Below are 24,618 nucleotides of genomic sequence, written 5' to 3'. Positions count from 1 at the left end.
ACAGCACCTGGACACAAGTCCTGGAGAAAAAGGTGAGGGGACCAAAAAGCCTCAGCCAGGGAGTGTGCCTCACACCACAGACCAGGATGCAAAAGCCCTTGTGGCTGCTCTCCATCCCAGCAGCCCTGGCAAAGAGCCTGTGCCAAAGCAGAGGGACATCTGCCCCTGAGAACAGAGAACCTGCTCCAGGTCCAAGGGGAGATACTTCCATTAGTGCTGTTCCCAGAGACAGAAGGAAAAGGACCAGCATGGCCTGATGTACGCGCTCCGGAAGGGCAGAGGGAACTCAAAGTAGGGCATCAATTGGTGTGAGAAAAGGAGCCAGCCAGCAAGGCCTCAGAGGTGAGATGCTGCAATGTTACCAGTTCGGGTTTTTTACAAAGAAGAAAAGGCAATACAATAAAACTTCCTTCTAACAACATATAAAAAGAAATACAAGGACTTGAAAGGGTCCAGGACAGACTTACAGACATCTGTGCTATTCGTTAGTCTGTGCTCTTTCCCTTCAGAAGATTGCTCGCAAAAGAGAAGGAAAACCACCCCTCACCTCCAGCTCTTCCACCAGTTCCAGAGGCACAGCAGCACTCAGCCAGCTCGGCTCCTCCTCCACAGCCCTGGCACAATCATAGCAACAAACTCAGCTTGAGGATGTGGCTGCTGCTTCCAGCCCTCGGCTGCTGTCCTTCACCTCCCCTCAACCACAGCACTGCCGGACCCTTCCTGCTGGATAAAACATGTGCTCACTTTCTACTCTTTTTTGGTAAAATGGATGTAGCATAAAAAAAGAGCTGAAATGAAAAACCTCTCTTTCCCCACCCCCTCCACATCTACAAGCACCTTAGCCAATCTAGTTTGGTGCTGACAACCTCTGGTCTCTTTTAATTATCCTCGTGGTTCTCTTTAAATATGCAAGTTCCCTTGCTTGGGAAGTGGTTAGTTCAAGATTTGTGGTGTGTCTTTCTGTAGAAAGACCTGTAAGTAACCTTACAGATGTATTTACAATTTTTTTTAGGTTGCTGTCCGGGTTAAGCTCCATGTAGCTATCAGGACCAGGCACTAAAATTAAGGAAGGAGTGTGTTTCTGAACACTCACAAAGAGAAAAAAAGGGAGTAATTTGAGTATTTCTTGAATTTCAAGTGACTTCTGGTGCCCCCTGAAGCATTCTGTGTGGCTTTCAGTAGTAACCAGAGCCCTTCAGCTTTCAGTGCCCACCACCCTCTCCCCCCACAAGAGGCTTCTGTGTGCATTATGGTTTTCAGAACTTGTGTATGAATTTCTCTGAATTTTTCTTAATTTTTATGCCCCATGGAAAATGCCGTACTCATGCATGGGGAGGCTTTGTAGGTACCGAGACCAATGTCTGGAGTGTTTCAGCTCCCCTGACCATACCACAACAGCATCACAGAGAGATGCTTACAGGCACAGCACAAATCAGCCTAGTCAAAACATACAGCTCTTCCCACTGTAGCCCCTGTTCTGTGATTTGCATATTCTCACTCCTCCACCATATAATGTGTGCCCACCTGCAAAAGGTGTCTTAAGGCTCCGTTGCTTGCTAACAACCACAACCCCTAAAAGACAGATGAACCAGAAAACAGTAAGGAGGTTTTACATGCATAGAAAGAATTAGCCCCAGCACACAGTGCTAGAAGCAGCAGCTCAGCCTCCCCGCTAAAGCAAGGCTCGGCAAAGGCAGCGTGCCTAGTACACCATCTCTCTTCCAAACGCTAGCCCGACTCTTCAGCCAAGACTGGAAAGGACAGGATGGTCCATATCTTCAGTACCCTAGCACTTGACTCAATAACTGAAACTTTCTAGTTAATCTAGTGGAAAGAGTTTTGAAACAACTTGAAGGAAGCAACATGAATATGCAGCAAATATAGTCGAAACCTGCTGTCTATTGAAATGGCTCATTAATACTGCACAGACAAAGCAAATGACAGATGCTTACTGCAGAGTTACCACTGAACATATCTGTGCTCGGATTATCGAAGCAGTGCAGAATATTTCACCCCATATGGTTTGCCTGAAGAGGCTGTTTCAGATAATGGTTCTCATGTTGTTTCCATGGAATTTCAATATTCCCCAGAAGACACTCACTGGAGCACTCCAGAGCAACCTTGTGTCATTTGGTGCTGCGTGAACTAGCAGAAACGGGTACTTACAATTAAAAGTGGATTACAGAAAAATAATAATGAAGTCCAAATTTGAAAAAAAAGGAGCATGAAATGTTTTCATTGGAATCAGGTCAGTAAACCTAACTTTTAACATAATTTTTTTAATGGGAAGTGTCACTCAGAAAATAATTTTATGTACATGGATAAAATTAATCAAAATCTCTGGAAGAAAAGTAGTGCAAGATTAAGTATCCACAAAATATGCCTAGGCACCAGAGATCTATTGGCAGGAAGGATGGAATGAAAGAACTGGGACTCATGCTCCATCTGCTAATAATGAAAATGAAGAGATACAATGGTGTGAGCACAAGAGAAAGGTTCACTAAGGAAAAGCCCTTCAGATTGAAAGTGCTGTAACTGTAGTTATGAGAAAAGAAAGCCACTGGGCTTTAAGGTACAAAGAACACAAAAACCATCCTACTCAGACAAATGAAAGGGCCATGGACTCTACCTGCTCACATCTTGTGACCTGTAGTAGGTGCTACAGAAAACCCTTACAGCATAGGATAAATACATATTCTTTTGCTGGATAATTTTCTGGATTGTCAGTTAATGTCAGTCTGTGGTCACCAAAATTTACAGTTCAGAGCAAGCACAAGAGGATACAACACTACGGCCGGGCTTTCTTAGCCCACGTAGAAGTAGCTGCATGCATGTATCTCTACATACACATATTCTGCATGTTTACCTGCCCATATACTCCATCCAGGGACAGCACAGTGGTGTGAGGAGGCTGGCATGAACAAAAGATACCCGCTTTGATAAAGGAATGAGGATCTTTGATATATGGTGATGAAGCACAAGGTATCTGAGAGTCTGGGGAGCATGAATGGCTTTTGAAAGAGAGGGCAGATTTGCCACCTGAACCTCATACCATAAACTGTAAGCCCTCTTCTACTGCTTGCCTTCCAGCCCTGCTGATGATGTATCAGGATGCCTGTCCAGATGGAGGCAGCACAGGTAGCCCTGCATCGACTGAGCTCTTCCCCAGATACTGCTGCTGAAGCAGACAGCATTCTGGTATCCTCATCCCCTCCTGTGGCCTAGTATCTACAAATAATGAGGTTACTGATAACAGTATGATGTTGTCATCCTTTATAAAGACTTTAAGTAGAGTGAGTCTGAATGCACACATTATGCTCGTGGTTTCATATATTTGCTGCCAGACCTGCACAGGAGGCACTCTGTAGTGCTGGGCTCCATTCCACATTCTTAATGGGCAACACACCTGAGTGAGCACCTATCTTTCCACCTCTATCCTGCAGACTTTCCCTGGCCTCACCTGTGCCTGTCCAGCTATTTTTGCCTCCCTTCCCACCTTACAGCTGTTTACCTTCTAAGTCCTCCCACCCGCCTTGCTTCTGAGGTCTGATGGCACGTACCAGCTCCTCTGCTGTGCACTGCAGTAAAATCTTGCTCATGCCTGAAGCTGGGAGTGGTGCCTGTTGTTGGACAAGGTCTCAGTGGAATACACAGCTGAACACTGGCAAGTCTCCGCTGAACAGACACAGACTGACATGGTGAGAGACTCTGGCAGGACACGTCAGATTTCAAAGGAAAAGAAAAAATGCACATCTTTCAGCGGGGTTATTCCTTTCCTAAATTTCAAGCCCTTAATTCTAATACTAAGACTCTAGCTTGTCAAAAATGGACTATATGGCATTGCTATTGGGGTTTTTATTTATATATATCTATTCAACATTAAACATATATTATAAAGGTATATGTACATATTTAAAACATTGGGAAAACGGTACCTTTTTCCTAATCCTTTTACCGTTTTACCTGACACTTTCAAAAATGTGAAAAATATCAGACTGAGTCAGACACTCAACATGAAATCTTAAAACAATTGACTCGTGTGGTTAAATTTTGGTACTGATATCAGCAAAGAAAAACAAAGGCAGAAATGTCAAACATTAGTACTACATGTAACTAGTTGTAAATCAATAGCCAGGAAAACTCCTGACCTACATGAACAGAAGCACGAAACAAAGAAACCTCAGAATAAAATCCATGGCTGACAGAGCTTAACACAAGAAAGTTGTGTTTGCAAAAGAAATCCTAGCAACAGTACGGGGTCACTGCTCAGTGCAGACAGAAGAATTGTGAAGGATTATGCAGAAAATGCAGAAGTGTTCAAACAGACTTTTATTCGGTATTTGGAAAGAAGGATGATTTGCTTTCATTGCTTGAGGATGATAAAATACTTTCCAGTCTATTAGTAACTGAGAGAGATGTTAGAATCTATCAGCAATGAACATTTTTAAATCAGCAGGCTCAGAAGCTCCAGCATAGTTGGCAGAGAAGCTCTCGGGTCCACTAACATTGAATGTTAATAGCAGCAGATCTGTAAATGCCCAACTTATAAAAATCTATTAAATGAGAAGGGAAGCAAAGGGAATCAATGAACCATCAGAGGAAAGAGCAACTCCGGGTCAAAGCAAGGGAGGGTTTTTTTCCATCCTGTCTATAATTAGGATGGTCAAGGGTAACAGGGAGTCCAGTTCTCCTAACAAACTGCAGCCACCACCTTTCCCAGGCTCATTTAACCTGACAGCTCTGAGGTACAAAGTTGTCACTCGGCAGTCCCTCAGACCAAAATTTTGGTAAGAAAACTTTGACTTCTGGGTTAGCTTGAAACCTTCTGCTGGAGTTAAGGAAGTCAAGCAAAAAAGGATAGAGATGGGCTCGAGTTCTGCTCCCTGTTACTGCCCACATGCAAGGTCAGATCATTTTCTAACAAGGATGTAGTTTTTTGTGAAGCTTTTCCTTAGGTATGTACTTTTCCCAGTGACTGTGCATGAGAAGTGGCTGGCTTGTGGCCATGAATGTCCCAAACAGGCATGCAGAAGCTCATGGAGTAGTGCTGTGATGTGGCTCTGAGCCAGGAGCCCTACCTCTCCCAAGCCACAGAGCCATCCACGCCTTTGCTGGCTTCAAGTGCCAGCGAGAGACCTACTTTAAATAAGTTCGACTCCCTCTTCTTTGTAACAAGTTGCAGTTAGAAGTGAAGTGTATTAAATCACTGTATACTTTGCACCAACTGTGTAAGCTATTTCAAACAACTGAATGGGGCTAGAAAGCATTCTCAGGTACCAGAAGCCATTACTGCTTCAGGATAATACTGTGCACAAAACTTTGTCTTTGGAACTTACTGATGTTTTCAATCCCCAAAAAGGTGTTGCATTAAACAAACTAGTTCATAGTGGAAGTTGTAATACACTCTGTTTGATCTCCCATTTAATGTAATGAGGCTTCACTGAAAAAAGAAGAGCAAAAAAAAAGATTTATCAAAATCCTATGTGAATTTATTTATGGATCACAAAAAATGTTTCTAGAATATCCAAGACATGGTCGAGGGATAAAGTTAGATGAAGTTAGGATTTATCTCGATTACCTAACCTGGCATTAAAATCCTTTCCACTGATCAGCAAACAGAGGGATAAAAAGATTTCAGAGACATTATGTAGGTCTGGAATAATTCCCAGTACGAGTTCCTATAAGAAGGGGAATTGTGGGAGGAATACAAATATTAATCAGAAGAAAAGGTTCTAAATTGGGAAACTGCTCTGGCAATGAGACAAAAGTCTAAGTCATTAGTGTAGCAACCTCTAATCCCTATCAGAGCAGCCAGTCTCATGACAGAGATGGACATGAAATGGCTTTCTCCATAAATATTTCAGTTTTGATTAATTCTAACATTCTATGTCTGGATGTAACAAATATGTTGTGAAACATATCATGAAAAGACAGAGGCATTTGGCTGAACAATCCGAAACCGTGCAGAAAACTCATTTTCTAGGAAATGGAGAAACAAAATTTAAAGCTGTTTTCTTCTTAACTCAATGCAGAAAATTCCCTAGTGTCCAAATCTTTAAAATAACTTCTCCAAAAAAAAGCAGGCTACCTAATTAAGTCCAGAACCATGCTACCATTTTGACCCTGATTTCCATTGGCAACTCTCTGACAGGCACCAAAATACCTTATTAAATTTTTCCAGGGACAGCAGTTCTGATTTATAAAAAATAAGTAAATATTTTCTAGGTCAGAGAAAGTAAGAAATGCTGGGAACAGTCCTGTGGTCACAGAATTCAAACGGAGCATCAGGCAGTAAGCTCAAAGTCCTGCTATGGTGACAAGTACTCATGTAAAGCAGATCATCCCTACCCAGAGACTGAAGAACATACATATGCATACCAAAGCTCTGAGATTACGCACAGCACTCTCTTTTTTTGTGTGTAACTACAAATCTTTTCCTTTCAGAGGCTGTGCCAGTATAAGAAGCTCCTGCGACAGCCCCACAGTTGTGACAGGACAGCTGTGTTGGGGCCACATACAAAAGTGGATCAAGGTGGATCCCAGGTAAGAATAGCACTGATTAGGAAAATTATTTTTTAGGCAGTCCCATTCTCTGTCCCAGGTTCCTGGGCAGCCTCATCATGATCAAAAGGAAGTGGGGACAGAAGGGGGTGCAGACTGCTTAAGTGTCATACTGGCACTGGAAGAAATGCACTTGTAATCGTGGTCTTTGGTTGAGATGCTTAATAAAGCAGGAATTTCATGTAGGAACAGGAGGCTGCAGTGTTTTTCTACCAGGCTCACAGACATGTGGCTCAGGCCCTTGGGTTGTTCTAGGAGAGGATGATACTTCCTCAATCAGCAGGAGCAACTCCCACCAGAACTTGCACATTCTTACAGTAAGTTTGACTTTGAGGTAATGAATAGTTCCCGACTTCAGAAAGAAAAAAAAAAAAAATCCCCAAAGCACTAATGGATTTTACCATGTTGCAGCTCAGCATGCTTTACAATAAAGGATATAATAGTTGGCATCAAATTTACCCTCATTTAAAGGTTTCCACTTCTGATGTTATTATGGCCTTCTTATGTAATACTGAAGTGTATTTTAAAGACGGCTGCATTAGATTTCAATTTTGCTTTTAAGTAGTGCTACCAATCTAATTAAATCATCATTCCCTGAGTTTGCACCCTGCGGATGAGCAATACTGCTTTCCAGAGTACTCCGAGTCCTTCTGAGGTCTGTGGAGCCAAATTCATGGCTGCCTAAGCAGACAGAAAATACCTGCAAACATTTAAGTGCCAGGCGGAAATACCCTGGGGACAGCTAGTAGAGTAACGCAAAACAGAAACAAGGTCAAAATGAATGATGAAAATATATCCAAACAAAATGGAAAATGAAAACAGGATTGAAAAAGGGAAGTTTGGGACCACTATACCCAACTTTATACTAAACTTGCCTACCGTGGTAGCCACATTCATAATTTGGTTCTCTCCCACATCAAAGACCTGGAGATGTTCTCCAGCCTTACTGTCCACAGCCCTGCGTACCTGGTTAGCTACTCCTCAGAGACAATCCATCCAAACTGACTACGGGTCACTGTTGATTGCACTCAGGATCTCATCTGCAGCTTCAGCAATGACTGAAATATTGCTGGTCAGTGAAACCCAGGGAGTTTGGTCAGAGAGAGGTAAGTTGGGTGAATGTGGTTGTTAGCAATTTAAGTCTTTGAAAACCACTACAGCATTGCTCTAGTAAAGACTAGATTTAGCAAGTGAATTCTAGTACCTACATTTCAAGCCCCAGGCAGAAGTGTAACCAGCTGCAAGCCCTGAGAACATCTGTACTGCTAGTGGGTTCTAGGATTTTCTTCATTCAGGCAGCTCTGAGGTGCTGAAAATCATGACCTACAAACACTGCTTCTTGCTTCCATTTTCTGGAAAACACCTATGCTAACGGCTATTGTTTTATGGCTATAATCAGTCTCCCTCACTTTCTAAAATTTCTGCTCAGGATTTCTCTCCCTGCCTTTCCCTCTTCCTTCCCCCAAAGTCTACACTGCAGCGTACCACACTTTCTGCTCCCGAGATCTCACCTGTGGTTCTCTCTTTGTGGTGTCCCACTGACTAAGAGAAGCTATCAGTGTGGTGCATGCCAGTTTCTCACCATGGTCTCTGTTCTGGCCTAGAAAGTGCCTTTATTGTCCTACTTAGCTGCCTCTGAGTCCTTCCCATGTACCTCTGCCTGGCTTTTGACAGCTGAATGAGCCTTCGTAATTCTGTTTGGCAGGACACTAACTTCCCATCAGCCTTCCAGAAATTCTTAATTCATTTATACTTTTGACCTACTTAACAGCCTCTGGCAATAAGTTCTACAATTTAGTAATAAGTTATATGAGAATGTGTGACTTCCTGGTTTAGACCTGATGCCTCATAATTTCATGGGGTATCCTTAACTTCTCCTGTTCTTAAAATGAATAGCCACACACTCTTCACTGTTTCCTAGCTAGCTAGGAGATCTCAATATCTCTGTCCCATGCCTGAATATTTTCTCTGTCCTGATATGAAAACCATTCTATCCTCATCCACTTTCTGTGGGTGGAATCCAGATTAAAATGCTTTGATTCAGTGTTTGAGTTTAGATATCTACCTCATAGATTGACACCTACAGGTAGAAATCTAAATTTAGGTGTTTAAATCTCTGAGCTCTGTAACTCCCACCCATCCTTTTTAGTTCTATTATATTCTTTATGAAGACAGGATGAACAGAACTGCACATATTAATCAATACGTGGGTTTGCCAAACATTTATACAGTGACATAATCACGTAATTATGTTTTTCTTTTCCTTTTTTCCTTTTCTAAAAATTTCTCATTTAGTTTGAATTTTTTATTGCTGTGGCCACTGCATTAATGCTTCAGAGAGTTATCCTACAGCAACTCTATTTCTAAGTGATAATAATGTAAAGTTCAATCTGTAATTGAATACGTATAATATATAATTGAACATGTATATTCCCAAACGAACTACTTTGCAGTTACTAGCATTGACTTCCAAGTGCTATTTCTGACAGAGTCACTCACTGCCATGAGAACCATCCGCCTCTCTTCTCAGGGTCAGATTTCACTATTTGAGCTAATTGTGTGTCATCCACAAACCTTGTCACAGCAATATTCACCCCTCTTTTCAAATCACTTCTAAGATACTGAAAACCACAGGTCCTAAATCAAATAGTTGCAAGACTAAGCTGCAGAGTTCCTTTCACTGGAAAAACTGATCTTTTCTCCCACTTTTCATCCCATTTTGTTTCCATCTTATTTACTTACGAGAGGACATCTTATTATCTCAGCTCAACTACTTTAAGAGTTTTTGCAGAAAGACTTACTGACATTTGTTTGGAAGTCCGTACACACTTTATCAACTAGATCAGCCTTACCTACAAGCTTGTTGACATCTTCAAAGAGTTCAAACAGATTTATGAGACACGGTTTCCTTCTGCAAGAACTGTAATGACTTTTTCCAAATAAATCACATTTATGAAATTGTCTACTAGTTCTCTTCTTTATTATTGTAGTTTTTACCCATTTATTCAGTTTGGAAGTGAGATTTACTGATCGGTGGTTTTCCACATTTGTCCTGGAGTCCTTTTGCTCAAGGCTGAAGACACATTTGCCACTTTCCATCCTTCTTGCAGTGTGGTCAACTTAAATGACACTTTTCATGCTACATTTAGCTTTCTCTTAATCTAGTGTTTGAGGTCTTTCAGAACTCTTGATTGAGTATCATCTTATCTTGGTGCTTTCTTACTGTTCTTTTTATTGATTTGTTCCAAAATGTCCTCTGCTGAAACTTCATTTAGGGACAATTCCTCATACTCTCCACTGCTTCACCACTAATGTACCCCTTTCCAGCCTTCCTCTGTAATTTGTTCCCTATTATTACAGTTTCCTACCCTTCTGCCAAGTTTCTGAGGCATTTATTATGTCAATAACTTCCTTTAAAATCAGACAGTCTAGTTCACCTCTTTTAGGCTTCAGAGTTGCAGCATTTGTATAGATATATTTCTACATTTTTTATTGATCTAGTTGCCCATTTTTCATGTGGCCTGCTTAGCTGGGACTTTTAATTGCTGAGACCATTCTTTGCTATTTCCTTCCTCAACGTTATTCATTTCATTCCTTCAATTTTTCTAAGTTACAAGAATTTTCTTATTTCTCTTGAAAAGGAGTTGTGATCTTGAACCATGTGCTGTTGCTTATTTGGTGAGTTTCCACAACTGTCAACTATAAAAATACCTCATTGCTTTTGAATGTTAAAACCTAGTTTGCAATCTAGTTTCACATTGATTTATATAGCTTATCTCTCTTGTAAAAACTGCCTCACCAACGACTAAGAATGTGCTTGTCTGATACTGTGACAATTTATAACACTGTGATTCCACTTTCAAAATTTCTTTCCTACTCATTCCTCTGTGGCCGGTACCCACATGATTCACAACACCAGCTCCCTCTAGCACAAAGTGTGGACACAGAAGTCCAGCAAAGGCCTCAACAGCACTGCAAAAAATGAGAATTCCTCCCATGTTTTAATAATACATTTCATTAACACCTCCCAGTATGAGAAGTTTGTGATTGCTCACTCATGTTTAATATTTTATTTTCTCTAATTCCCACATCTTTTCCTGGCATGCCTCAGGCAGTTATACCTTTTTTTTATATTTTGCTATTTGTTTCCTCTTTCATAAATGTGGCACACAGCACTTGTTTCTTTTTATTTCACACTGTTGATTTCTGGATCACTTTCTCCAGTCTCTCAAGATCATGAGAAGTCTGATCCTGACCTTCAAAGTGCATCTTGGTTTATCCACAAATTTTATGAGGGAGTTCTTTGTTAAATCATATAGGTCGTTAATTAAAAAACTGAACAGAACTGGGCCCAGAACATATGCCAGCAGGACTCTGGTCAAAATAACCTCCCAGTCTGACAGTGCACCATTGCCACCCCCATTACAGTAATATCACATCCCTTCCAAATGATGAATCTCAAGCTATGAACTGCACAGGGCCTGCCAGGACAACGAATTTGGCTGTGGTCTCCCTCACTCTCTTATGCATCCAGACCAGAGTCAACAGGGAGGGCTGCCCGCTGGATGGGCTATTTTGAGCACACTGCAGGCCAGCTTTGCTGGGAGTCCACTTAGTGCCTCTGATCACGGCAGTATGTGAATCTGCCTGCACATACGCAATAAATCTCATTGCCCCAGAAAGCACTGGCTTTTCTACACTTGCACAATACAGTTATGCATTAGAGGAAGGGCTGCACCATATGGTCTCTCCCTTATACAGAAACAAGGTAAGTGTCTCACCCAGCCAGAAATACTGGGCACACTGATATAGACCATATTTCTTTAGTCTGCTTCTGAAAGAATCATGTGGAACAGTTTCAAAAGCTTTCCTAAAGCAAAATATGTCCCATCTGCTGCCTCCTCTTCATCTACTAGACATTCTTTTCTCAAAGAAGGAAATTAGACTTAAGGTTGCATGATTAATTCTTAGTAAATCTATGTCTTTTTTTTTCTTTTTATCTTCTATTTGCTTTAAATTGATCATGTAATATTTTTTTAGACTTGTTTCAGGGAACAGCAGTCTCTAATTCCCTGATTTCTCTTTTTCGAAAAAGTAAACTGTGTTTGCCTTTCTATAGTGCTCAGTGATCTTACCTGCCTTCCAAGAGCTTCCAGGGTAGTCACTAATGCTTCAGTAATTGCTTCAGCTACTGTCTTCATTGCCCACACGGCTCTCAGAGCACATACCCAGAGCAGTTTGAGGCCAGAGCTTCTAATCTGGAGAAACAAAGAGAGAACAAATCTAAGGCATAAAAACAGTGTAAAAGGACATGAGGGACTAGGCCAGGCTGCAACCGCTTGCTCTCCTCTCGCCTTCCAGGAGGCTCAGTCCCCTCTCACAATGGATAGTTTAGCACAGCATAGTATTAACATAGCAGGAAGCTGCCTTCCAGCTGAGGAAAGGCAAGCTGACAACTCCAGGAAGGCTATATCTGAAAATACATTTTCAGTTGAGAACTTCTTGTCTACTGGGCTGATAGGAATTTAAATACCAGGAGCATACCAGCAGCCACACATGTGATGACAGATTTGCTGACTTATAGGCAAAATATGAAGGAGTCTTTTATGAGACACCTAGGTGGATGCTAGAAAGTGCTAGGGAGGAGCATGAGGTCCTACTGCATGTCACAAATTTTAAAGGGAAATGCAATTGAAAGATCCTGGAAGGCAAAGTCAGACTGCTGGCTAGAAGATGTAGCCCCAGGGTACTGTTGACAGTTCCTCTGAAATCCTTCCAGTTATACACACAACTCCAATTAGGCAGAGGGGAAGAAGATGCTATCCGGAGGTGATGGTCTCCATCAAAAGTCAAAAGTGAAATCAGACTTTTCACAAGGAAAATATATATGATGTATTTAATTAAGTGGGAGCTAGGGGAAATCTGTCATGAGCTAAGGCAAACAGATTGCTAAGCGTTGGTAAAACAAAAATATTCTGCATATCCAGCTAGTTCAGAGAAAAAGCTTAGTACAGGGATAGAAACAGTTTGTAGGTGAAATTTTATTATATCAAAATGACATTGGACTAAGAAGCCAAGCAAAGGTGCCCCCAGATTAAGAACTATAGTTGCAAGTATATAAAAACAATATTATTTTTTTAATTAAAAAAAAAAGCTAGATGAAGTAAAACACAGGTAATAAATTCAGGTCTTGACACAGCAGAAAATAGTAAATCCCAGTGACAAAATCAACGGTATACAACAGTATGTGGCCGTGAATTATGGAAAATAGAGTATAAAAGTAAAAGAATTTTTTTTCTATCAAAGAAAATGTTTTAAGGAATCTAGTCAGACTAAAATTCTTACTGGAAAAGACTATACACTGAAACTGTCTGACAGTAAGAATGTTAATATATGAGTAGAGTTATCCCATCAGTCACCAGAGAAAGAAGACTGAGTGCTTAGTGTTGAGAGGTGAAATACTAAACACGGGGACCTCTATTATTCATAAATAAATCGATATAATGGAACAAAGGGAAAAAAAAGGTTAGAAAACCAATTTATAGAAACAGAGTATGGCTGCTTTTCAGAACTGTTAGATCCTGAACATCCAAGAAGAGAGGCTGCTCTCTACTTAATATTATGCAAGGTACACGAGAAGTAAGTTCAAGAAGAGGCAGTCAATGAACCAACAGAGAATATGGGCTGCTCTGACAGAACAGAAAACTCTATCTCGGAGTGCAATGGTTATGACTTAGGAGGTCTTAATGGGCTAGGAGCTCACCACAAATGCTCAAGGTAAAAGCGTGATAAAACGAGAGAAGTGATTAGAAATAAGGAATCCGTTCAACCTCTGGGTACAGCATCATTGAAACCACTAGTATATCTAATTCTGATGTTCACATTTAAAGCTGTTGAAAGATTAGATTGGGGGCAGAAAAGAGCCATAAAAAGTATATGAGGAGAGAAGAACATGTAACTGGGAAACTTAAACAGCTCAATTGTGGGGCGATTCGATAAATACTTTCACAAGGGGAAAATATCAACCAACGTTTTTTAATCTAGCAGAGACAGAAGAAAGACTAAGGGCTGAAAAATGAAAGTGATTCAAACCAGAAATGAAACCCACATTTTTTAACAGCAGTGATGATTAAATTTGGGAACAAACTACCACCTGAAGTGATGGATTTTGCAACTCCTGACATCTGGAACATATGTTCCTGTGAAAAGTTCAAGTTTTGATAAACAAGATTTTTTTTTCCCCTGAAAAACAATTTTGACAGAAAATTCTTAGCCATTATTTCAGTTTCTTCTCTACTTTAAAAGGATATAAGATGAGCCAGAGAAACAGCTTTGTACATTGAAAGTTGGTCAAAATGATAATTAAAAGTGGAATAATGGAATTCCGAGATAAGGAGTATGATATGGTAGGAGCTAATTATCACAGTGTCTGTAATGAAAATTTTGCATCACTAATATTTCAGAATTATTTGAACATATCTTTATAATAATGATCAAAAGGGAACTGCTTGACATAATCTACTTGAACATTCAAAAGCCTTCTGAGAGCCTTTTTCAGGCAGGGCCTATTCCAGAAGAATCCTGCAAGGCCAGATACAGTGGATGCTACAGAAAGACAAAGCACAGACCAACATGCAAACACTGCTCTAACAGCCAGAACACTCCTAGTATCACAAACAGGTATTTCACTACAAGCTTTGGCTTCTCTGTGGAGGTGCTAAGTGGCATTATTCCAAGTATAATTTTTGTAATTGCAATCAAGGCACCAAGAACTCTTGCATAAGTGCTTTTAATACACTACAGGAATGAAATATGACACAGAAGACGTTGACAACTTGTACAGCATCATTAAACATACCACAACCATTAACAGACGCGCCAAGGAAGGCTAGTACATCCCCAGGTAACTCAAGCGGAGGAGTTGGGCTCCACATTTAATTATTTTTTTTTTTAGTAAAATACTTTAGAAAACTCCAGATTATCCTGAGTCAATAGAACATGAAACGTCATTGAAAAAAACATCCTCTTGGGATTTTTCATTGGACTGAGAATTGTGGCACTTCTCAGTAAATGTCAGGCTTATCAGTGTTGTGAGTAAGCATCAGTTAGCTCTCAAACAAGCTGACTCTGTTCATTTTTCTCAGAACTGTATGTAATATTCTCCTGGCAAGGAACAGCTCTTTTAGTAGACTGCAGCACAAATTTGTAAAAGAAGCTTGCCTCAGCTCTGATGCAAAAACCAAAAGAGATCCAGAACAGATTAGATGGCTGTAGAAAGATATGCTTTTTGATTACAAACCCTGGATCATTTGGAGTTAAAGGGATACAAGAAATACAAATTTCTCCTTTTCAGATCATAACAGATGCACTAATTGTAAGAAAAATTTCTTCTTAACACTTGTTTACCTACTTCAAATTACATCAGTAGCTTCAAGTATATTTTTGACCTGTGAATGGTTAATAACATTAATATTTGCAATACATTTTCATCCCTTTATAAAGGTCCTTTCTTTATTTCCAACATGTAGCTTTTCTCTTTATATTGCTAGATGAGACCTAACAGCATCGTGGTAAGATCTTCATTAGCATTCAAATAAAAATTCATTGTTTGCTTGTATAGTGGGGAGATGAGTTCAGCGTTCACTGTTACCATCAGAAGTGTTTACATTCATATCTATGTTTCATTTTCTTTTGACAGAACATAACGAAGCACAAGAAAAGCTGCACTGGGTCAGATCGAAGGTTCCTCTACTGCAGCATCTGGTTTTCAATACAGAGGAGGAAGGAGTTTAAGAACATACCAGGCATGCAACAGCGCTTTCTTGGAATATCACTCTGTTTTCCAATAATATGTGTCTTGGGACTTTTTGAGTCACAATCCTTGGGTTTACTGTTTAACAGGTTATGCTTTAACTTCTCTCCATTAACTCTGCCTGTTACCCCTAGAGCATAAGTAAACTTTGAGCATCCATAATATCCTATGGCAAGTGATTTTACAGCTCAATTACAAGTTTTGTAAAGAGCCATCAAGCAGATGAAACTGATTTCTAGTTGTTGCTTTGGAAGAGACACTAAAGGGGCTTCCTAGTTCAGAGAGAAGGTGACAAGGGAGATACAAGTGAGACTTGTAAAAACTTAGTCACAGCAACAATTGGTGGACAATGCAGGCAGATGGACCATTGGTCTGACCCATTGGAGCATTTCTTATGTTGTTATGACTAGGTCACCTTAAGTTGCATCTTCAGGACCCTTTCAAGGGCTCTAAAATATTTGTGAAATGTGGTTTCTCACTAGAAAAACTTTTCCTAATATGTTAGGGTTTATCCATTTCATCAATTTCTACTCACATCTCAGTACAGACTCCAGTGTGACAGTCTGCAGTTCTCCACTCCGCTCCTGGGGACCTTCTCAGAGATTGTTGTCACATTTACCATCTTCCATCCCTCCTGCAGGGAGAGTGATTTAAGTGACAGGTTACACACTGTAGTAGCTCTATAATTGCATATTTGTTTTCCTCCAGAGCTCTTGAGTGATTACCATATGGTCTTGGCAATCTCTGACTCTTCATCTTATCAATTAGTCCTAAAATGCATTTTATTGTCATTTATTTTGAGACAGTTCCTTACACTTGTCCCCATAAGTTTGGCTCTCATGGGAGAACAACCTACCTCAACCATAATAAGCACCAACACAAATCTTCAGTTTACTTTTCAAAGCAGTTTTCCTTTCTTAGTGATCCTTTTACAGACTTGTCATTTGTTGACCAAACTTCTGGAAAAGTACCTGACCCCGGCAGTTCTGAAAATATTTTTACTAGTATTTTTATTATTCCTTTAGTGAGTCAGCACCTTAAAATTTTCCCTTGCCTGCCCTACAGATGTAGCTTCACAGTTAATGCTTTTTTCCTTTTTTTTTTTTTTTTAATAGTTTCTTTATTTGCTGAGAAATCCCTGATTTTAAATAGTCTCTACTCTGCTGTTAGAATATTGCCTTTTTGGTTCCTTGCAGAATTATTTCACTGAGTGATATATTGCTCTGAGCTTCAGATAGGGTGTTTCTATCTAGTTTCTCATCTTCTGCATCCTTATAGCAGCTACTTTTAATTTCCTTTTAAGAAGCTCCCACACTATTGAATAGGTCCCATTTTTAAGTTAGGTATTACTGTGAGGTACTTGTGGGGGGAAATCAAATACTCCTAAAATACTCTGTCGTGAATCCCTCTGAAAATAAAGGCAGGTATCCACCAAGGTGTTTTCAAAGAAGGAAGGCTTTGGAGGAAAGAGGACATCTAACACCTCCAGCTGGAAGGGGAAGGATGGGGAAGATTCGGCCATGGCACTGCAGGGAGCAGGGACCTGGATGCTGGGTGAGGCAGGCAGAGGAACCTCTAGCACCAAGTTTCAACAGGGTCTGCGAGAAGGTTGTATCAGGGCCAGGTAAAAGACAGGTAGGGAATGTGGGGAAGCAACTCCCAAAGGAGTATGCACATTCAAAAGCAGGAATGCACCTGTGTCAGCAGAATGATGTGAACTCCCTCGTTCGGAGTACAGGCTCTCTGCATTCACACAGGCGGTATGTATGGAGCAGAGCTGTCATACATGGCCTTTCTTCAGCATGCTGGATCTCTCTTCTGCTAGGCAGGCTCTGGGGAGGCTACAGGGAGCCTGGGGTGAAAGCCTGTGTGCGCTTCCCTATACCACAGCTCCCACCTCTGCTGTAGTGCTCAGTACCCTTGTGGCTTACAGGAATTAGTGATTCATGGATGATGGAAAAGCTGTGTTGCTTTTCTGGGTGGCTGGCATCCAGCTCACCTGGAAGAAACAATCTCACACCAAAAAAGGAGGAGCCAGCTCCCATGAGATGCAGCGTCGGCCATGCACCTCTCTCTGCAAGCTCTCTGGGTGCTGTCACTGGCTGGTGTCACACTTGGACATAACAGCAGTTTGTCAGCTTCAGGGTATTTAGGGTACCTCTTCGGATACTGGCCTGTCCAGGCTGCTTTTTGCTCACAGATGTAGGTGTCCCAGCACAGCAGCTCCCCTGTCCCTCTGGACAGGCTCCCTCCTCATGCAAACAAGGTTTACAAAATGCAATATAAATGGAATATAAAGCAGGCAGCTGGCAGAACCCAGGCAGGCCTGCAGATCCACGACGACTCCCAGAAACAAATCTACCAGATGTTTCAGCCTCACAAGGGAGCCACATGCCTGTCCTACTGCAGGAATTGTGTTTTGCCTCCTGTTGTGTTGGCTTCCTGCAAGAACGCTGGAAAATGGTGGTGGTTCGAGTTACTTTCCCTTCCTAAAATTGGTGCTACCATAGGTTTGTGTAGCTAGTGAATATCAACAAGAAATAAACCAGAGCGTGGAGAAATGCTGTTCTCCACTCATCCTCCAGTTTGGCTTATTTACACTGCTGTGCTGCAATCTGAAAAATTCCATCTATAATGAATACTAAATAGTGGGAGTCTTTTTCTCAGCAACGTGTTACTAAACCTGATTGCTGTGAAGTATAATATGCTGGGAGAGAGCGGGGGCTTGGCTGTGTTTCTCTATTTCACACAGTCGCTGAAACTGTCAAGCTTAGGTGCCTGTGTGATCTCCAAACAGCATGTCTCCATACACCCTTTCCTAGCTACCCATTTATTTTTAAAATGTTCCATTGTTACTGCAGCTCAGTTCTTTCAGCCAATTTTAATGTCATTATTATTTCTGTCTCTTCAAAATTTATCTACTTATGCAATTTTAATCTTTTTTTTTTTCCAAACCAATTCATAGCAATACATTAACAGCTGCCTTGTAGTGGAAGTCAGCTAAAGTTAATACTCAAAAGTCCTCACTATTAGGAAATGACTCACCTCTGTATTATAAAATCTGTACTGTATTGCCTTGCACCCCTGTCCTCAGTACACCCACGTGCGTCTCTGCTTCATCACCAAGCACATTTCTGACCCTGCAGTGAGGACCTGTCTGTAGAGGGTACATGTAAACCCAAAGATACCAGAAAGCAAAAACATTTTTCCGTACACAAATGATTTCTAGAGTACTTCTACAGCTCCTTAAGCATAAAAGACCAGGAAGAAGAAGGGATCTATATTGCAGAAGATGGTGAAAAAACAGACAAAAGAAGGGTCATAACAGGGCGCCTGCTCACACTTCAAAATTCCTGCAGCCAACATCGAATACATCTGCCTTTATTTTGGGAGTCTGATGACACTTCTGATTTCCCTCTTCTGCCAGCAGTTCCCGCTTCCAAACAGTTCAAGGCATGACCATGATGATAATTCTATATAACAAAATGCACAGCAGAAATGGTGCTGACCCAAAGGCTTGTTAATGCACAGCACAGATTAAGAGTTTGTTGGGTGGCATCTTTCTGCCCGTTACAATTCTGAATTCAGGCAAAACCAAAGTTTCTGAAAACCAGCCAGTCACTCATACCAATGCAGTGCATATTTTCTTCCTTGGCTCATATACTGGAGTGTTCATATGAATATATATACACTTCCTATACACACGGTATCAAACACTCCAGCAGAAGTATAATACCTTCTTTTGGTAAGATCAAACTTACAGTCACGTGGGTGTACTGAACAGGAGATACTAAAACTTATCACACATGCACTTCTTGTTGAGCTGTGCAAAGGTCATTCAGTTCTATGAATAAGCCCGTGTCAACAGTGAGCATATATTAGAGTTCAGAAAACACTTTGCTGAGGGGATCCAGGCTTTCTGGGTTAAAAGGTTATGAAATTTAGTCTAATCTCTATTTCTATTTTCTTAGATGTTCACTACCAATCTATTATAGGCAAAGAAGTCAGTGCAGGCCAAAATTATGGTTTTCCACTTTTTATTTTACATGACCCTGACCATATTTCTACAAGACTGTTCAGACTCGTAGTTCAAACTTTTCAGAAATCTTCCAAGCTATCCTGAAATCTCTTTTTTAATTTAAGCTGTTTACACCATAATTTCTCAGACTGAAATAACTTATTTTTGTTAAAACATTCCTTCCATCGCTCTCTTAAGAACCTTTTGTGTCTCTGTGCTTTATCACAGGAATTTCACATTTGGCCCAGAGTTTCTTTTGGTGAGGGTTTGTATCTTTTGCCTTCACAACTGTCCACGAAGTTCTCACACGTTCAAACAACCAGGACCACTAGCAGTCATCGACAAGTCAAATAGACTAACTAAGATACCAAAAGATGTAACTCCCAGGAAAAGAAAAACACCAGAATAATCTGAATGATTTCTAAGCACATAGAAACTAATAAGGAGATGAGTACTTGTCAACATGAATTCCTCATGAAGAAAACAAGCTGACTCAACCTAATTTCACTCTCCGATGGATGAGACTTTGTGGATAAGGAAGAAGCAGCAGATACCACATACCTCAATGTCACTGAGGCTCCTGACATTGTCCCACAAGAGATTCATGAGTGCAAGAATGCCCTGGCTGAAGTCATGACACAAATCTGGTTGGAATCTGCACTCTGAGAGTAGTTTCCAATGGTTCACTGAAATGTAAAGGACAAATTGAATGGTTACTCAGCTGTTCATAAGTTCCATTCAATATTTTATTGATAGCCTGGATGAGGGAATGGACTGTGTGTTTATTAAATCTGCCAAGATTAAATCTGTGAAGAGTGGCTACAAATACATGGGGGATAGCAGTATTAAAAACTTTTGACAACTTGGACAAGTTGTCTACAAATATAGGAGTCAATTGTAAAAATGTAATGTTTTAACTTAGGCAGCAGTAAAGTGCACAAATACAGAACAGACATCAGCTGGGTAGAAAGCAGTCTGGAAAAAAAAATATCTGAAGGTTCTGATAGATCACAAGCTGAACAAAGGTTATTGTCCTAAGCAAGAGAAAACACTACACAGATATATTAACAGAAGAATTACTTGCAAGACATCTTGCAGGTCCTTTCACAGTACTCAGTATTAGTAATGCCTCAGTGCAGAGGCACATCCAGTCTTGGGTACCGCTCCTCAAGAAAGGCTGACAGGCTAAGCAACAAGAATAACAATAATGGTTAGAGATCTGGAAAACATGACCTGAATCAAAAGACTGAGAACAGGAGGTGCTCAAAGAGAGAAGACCATGGAGAGATATGGTAACAGTCCTGACAGAATCAGGATCGGTGCAGTAATCGTCCTGTAGCAAATAAGAGTCTACCACAAAATGGAAAAGAAACAACAGTTCTGCACATGCCAAGAATGTCATAAGCAGATTCAATTCTATTGTGGAAGGAGATGGACAAAGTGATCAGATGATATTTCTTCCAGCTTCACTTTTCAGTGATTCTGTGCTCAGCTCATGCTGATTAGCGTTTGTCTGTACTCAATTTATCCTGATGTACCCCAGTGACTTCACACAGTAATTGCTCATGCACATTTACATCATTTCTGCATTAACATCATCATTAAGGTTAGTGTTTTACGTTCATCTTACCATCTTAAGACTATCTGTCTTACAAATACCTTATCAAAATGCTATTTGCCAAACCAGCTTGACTCACAACTCATTAATCAAAAGCCATTTTAATAATTAGTCCTCAAATAGTAATTCAATAAAATCTTTTTATCTTGATTTTCCTTTCTAACCAGTGCAATGGGCAAAAGGGTTTGCAATAATTTGGCACCACTACCCTCAGACTCAAAGAGCCTAGATTACAGCTGCTGGTGCCAGTCTCCCATTCCACTGCCACAATTTTAGAAACCACTATAATTTTAGAAAAAACTGCATACATCTTGAGCCTCTCAGTTCCAGATTCTTATAGAAGACACCAGATCACTGCTGCTGTCATCAGCATCCAGTCCAATCCCTGGCACAAAAGCAAGACCAGCACTACCCATGCCCATTTTAATATCTGAAGAGATGTACTCAAAATCTTCCCCAGATTACCCATTTCATTGATTATACATCCTATACTAATGACATATTTCTAATGTCTCTGGTTATGACGTATTTCTAATGTCACTGCACGTTTAGCCTGTTATCTCCAGCCATCTCCTCAGTGAACATGGAAAACAGTTTAAGATGCAGTGGCCAGGCAGGGCAGCTGCATAACATGATCACTTCTTAGTCACAACTACTTCTCAGGGTGCCAAGCAAAAGCAGTGGTGCCTTATCAAATAACCATAATCAATTACCAATATCAATCAGAGCCAGCTATAGCTCAGCTCCCCACAGGACCCATCAAATTAATGGTTGTACTGTAGCACTGCTGGAAGAAGGACAAAGATCCTTGTTAAGTTGTGCAGTTCCAAGATTTATGAAAATACAGCTCAATTTCAGTGGCATACAATCAGTTAAATCAACATTATATAAAACCAGAAATAATACAAGCCACAGACCTTGTTACCTCTGTATACCCTTACACCACTGTTAAATTGAGTAGATATGTCAGAGTGGAAACCCAAAGGTTCCAGATTTATCATCTTAATTCTTTACATTTCTTCTCAAGAGTTCACAGTGCTGTCATTTTCTCTTCCATTCTGATTACCTCCTTTGTAACGTATTGGCTTTCTTACTTTTACTGAATAATTCCTGGTCTATTATATCTATAATTATACTAATAATTAAGCATGCCTTTTCATCAGCTAGCAGCTAATTACTTCTGTTCCTACCCAGCTTGCTCAGAAAACAGTCAATTCATCTGTATCCATATCACTCTCACTGTTGCTAAGCAGTCAATGCTAGTCAGCAGTTGCACTGTAACCAGTGTTGTTTGGTTCACCCTGGCTTTAAACGCACTTTGCAGTAGCTGAGTGGTAATGCTTTTCAACCCCAGAGCAAATGTTTTTCACTGGTAAGCAAGCTTTAGTGGCACGCTGAAGCACAGCACCTGCTTGGCAAGGACTGCTTATCCCCACCGGTTTCAGAGCAGCTTTGGAGCTGTCTGTAACTGGAGAGACCCAAAAAGAATCAGCTACCATACCAGCCTCTATTAGCCGCAGACTTAGTCCTTTTTTGGTGAGACCTTATCCAAGATTTTGTTATATGCAAACTGAAGTCATGAGGTAGTCTAAGCTGTTGATTCTCTAGCATTATCACAGTGAGGAACTACTTGCATTCATACACTGTCCTTCCAGACTTCTTGGTATACTGGATCAGTCCTGTGTCCACCAATGTGAGAACCGGACCCTGTCAACATGACACTGCTGTCTCACTCTGGTTCCCACCAGCACAGCGGAGATGGGCTCTGCCCAAAAACACTCAAGCTAGTTAGTATCAAACTTTAGTGATGTGGCAACAAATCAGCCCAGATTGCTCTTTTTTCCCAATTACCTGTCATTTTGTCTGTTGTAGCTTGGAGAGAGAAACTGATGTTCCAGGACAAAAGCTTCCACCACCTCCAGCTATGGCAAGCCACTTCCTTCCCTGTTTCTCAGTTAATGACATTAGTGAAATTAACATTAGTGAAATTTTAATGGCTGATATTTCCAGGCTTCCTAGAGACTGGGTTAGGCCAAAACCCTTAATCCTTTTATCTGATTCATGACTGTATACTCTGAAATGAAGAAATGTTGGCAAATGCAGTGGTTGTGCTTGATTCCAAAGAAAGGGAATTTAAAAATGAGGAAATTTGTTAAAAAAACGCTCAGAGTGCCAGCCAGAAGGTAAAATGTTTTCAGATGGCAGGTAGACTATTTTAGGATTCTATATTGGAGGCTCAAAGCAAATGCATATAACCTGTCAAAAAAGACTTGAGAGAAAAACAAAAAGCTAGCATCATAAAATAGCAGGATCAGGGAGGCTGTTGGAAGTTAAAAGGTAACCTGCAAAAAGCTGAAGTTGTGTCTGAAAAAGGAAAACTAAAAAGAACATAAATTCTGGCAGACTAAATGTAAAAGCACAATAACATAGACTGAAGAAAGAGTTTAGAAGCAGTTTGCTAAAGAAATAAAAAAAAATGTAATAAATCCTTCTTGAACACATCAAGAGCAAGAAGCTTGCAAGAGCCAGTGAGCTATACAGGTATGAAAGAAGCACTCAAAAAAGATAATGCCATTGCAAAAAATCCCAAGCTCTTTTTTTAAAAATCTCTGTTCACCTGGAGAATCTCAGAGTAACTCTGAAACCAGTATCTTGCTTATAAGGCATTCACAGAAGGCTTGTCTTGAATTTATAGTTGTTAAACATAGATTACAAACCGGACAAAATGAGTAACAACTTACCATTGGGCACTGATGATATTCATACAAGATTTTTACAGAATATTAAGTATGAATCATCTGAGCTAATACCCTTAGTATGTAACCTTTTGTTGAAAATTGCTGTGATTACCAAAGGACTGAAAGGTAACTAGTAAAAAATCAGTTTTTAAAAATAAATCCACTTGGTGATTCAAGAACCCACAAATCACTAAGTCCAGTGTCCATACTGGCCATATTGGCTGAAGCTCTAGTAAAGAACAGAATTAGTGAATGCATGAATAAAAATAACACATTAAAAAAAAGTAAACATGACTTATGTGAAAGAAATCTGAGCCTCCTAAATCTGCTGGAATTCTTTGAAGGAGTCAAAAGCATGTAAATAACAGAGATCTAGCTGAGAAATTTTTCCTGTACTTCCAACTCACCCCAAGCTTCCAGAAACTTCAGACGTTGAAGGTCCCATCAAAGGCTCTTAAATGAACTAAACAGACAGTGACTAGAGGTAGGGACCTCACAGAGTTACATAATAGTTTAATATTGGAAAAAGAAGATTAGACTAAAGGATGAGTTTTCACAGTAGAAGATGATCATCAGTGGAGTCCCACGGGGATTAAAGTCCATGGTGTTCAATGTGTTCAGAAATTATCTGGAAGTGGAACAGTGAAGGTTTCTGGTAAAAACTAGATTAATTAGGATAATATTTACTTCAAAAACTTAAAGATCTCATGGCACTGAGAAAGCCTTATGATAAAGCAGAAGATAAATTTCAGCCCTGACAACTATGATCTGGATATCCACGAAAAGCAATGCTAACTTCACACACAGAGTGATAGGCTCTGAACTAGTTTACACAATTTAGGAAACACATCTTGATGTTATAATAGCTAGT

The 24,618-nt window shown here is 40.3% G+C and overlaps 1 long non-coding RNA gene across 4 annotated transcripts; it reads right to left on the bottom strand.

The window, feature by feature from the left end:
* Positions 1 to 210: 210 nt before the first annotated feature.
* Positions 211 to 24,367, bottom strand: LOC119152819. Of its 4 annotated transcripts, none has more exons than XR_005105937.1 (9): positions 24,155 to 24,367; positions 22,861 to 22,953; positions 20,472 to 20,576; positions 19,953 to 20,077; positions 15,909 to 16,007; positions 11,697 to 11,819; positions 3,561 to 7,630; positions 548 to 723; positions 211 to 350 (listed from the first exon to the last, which is right to left on the bottom strand). It is a non-coding gene; the product is annotated as an uncharacterized LOC119152819 (long non-coding RNA). The 4 variants fall into 4 exon arrangements; XR_005105938.1 differs by having other exon boundaries at positions 548 to 720; positions 3,561 to 5,440; XR_005105939.1 differs by lacking the exon at positions 3,561 to 7,630 and having other exon boundaries at positions 24,155 to 24,358.
* Positions 24,368 to 24,618: the final 251 nt, after the last annotated feature.

This window comes from Falco rusticolus, chromosome 8, assembly GCF_015220075.1.
Source record: "Falco rusticolus isolate bFalRus1 chromosome 8, bFalRus1.pri, whole genome shotgun sequence".
Classification (NCBI taxonomy): Eukaryota; Metazoa; Chordata; class Aves; order Falconiformes; family Falconidae; genus Falco; species Falco rusticolus.
Note: the sequence above shows the minus strand (reverse complement) of the source record. Positions and strands in the feature narration are given on the sequence as shown.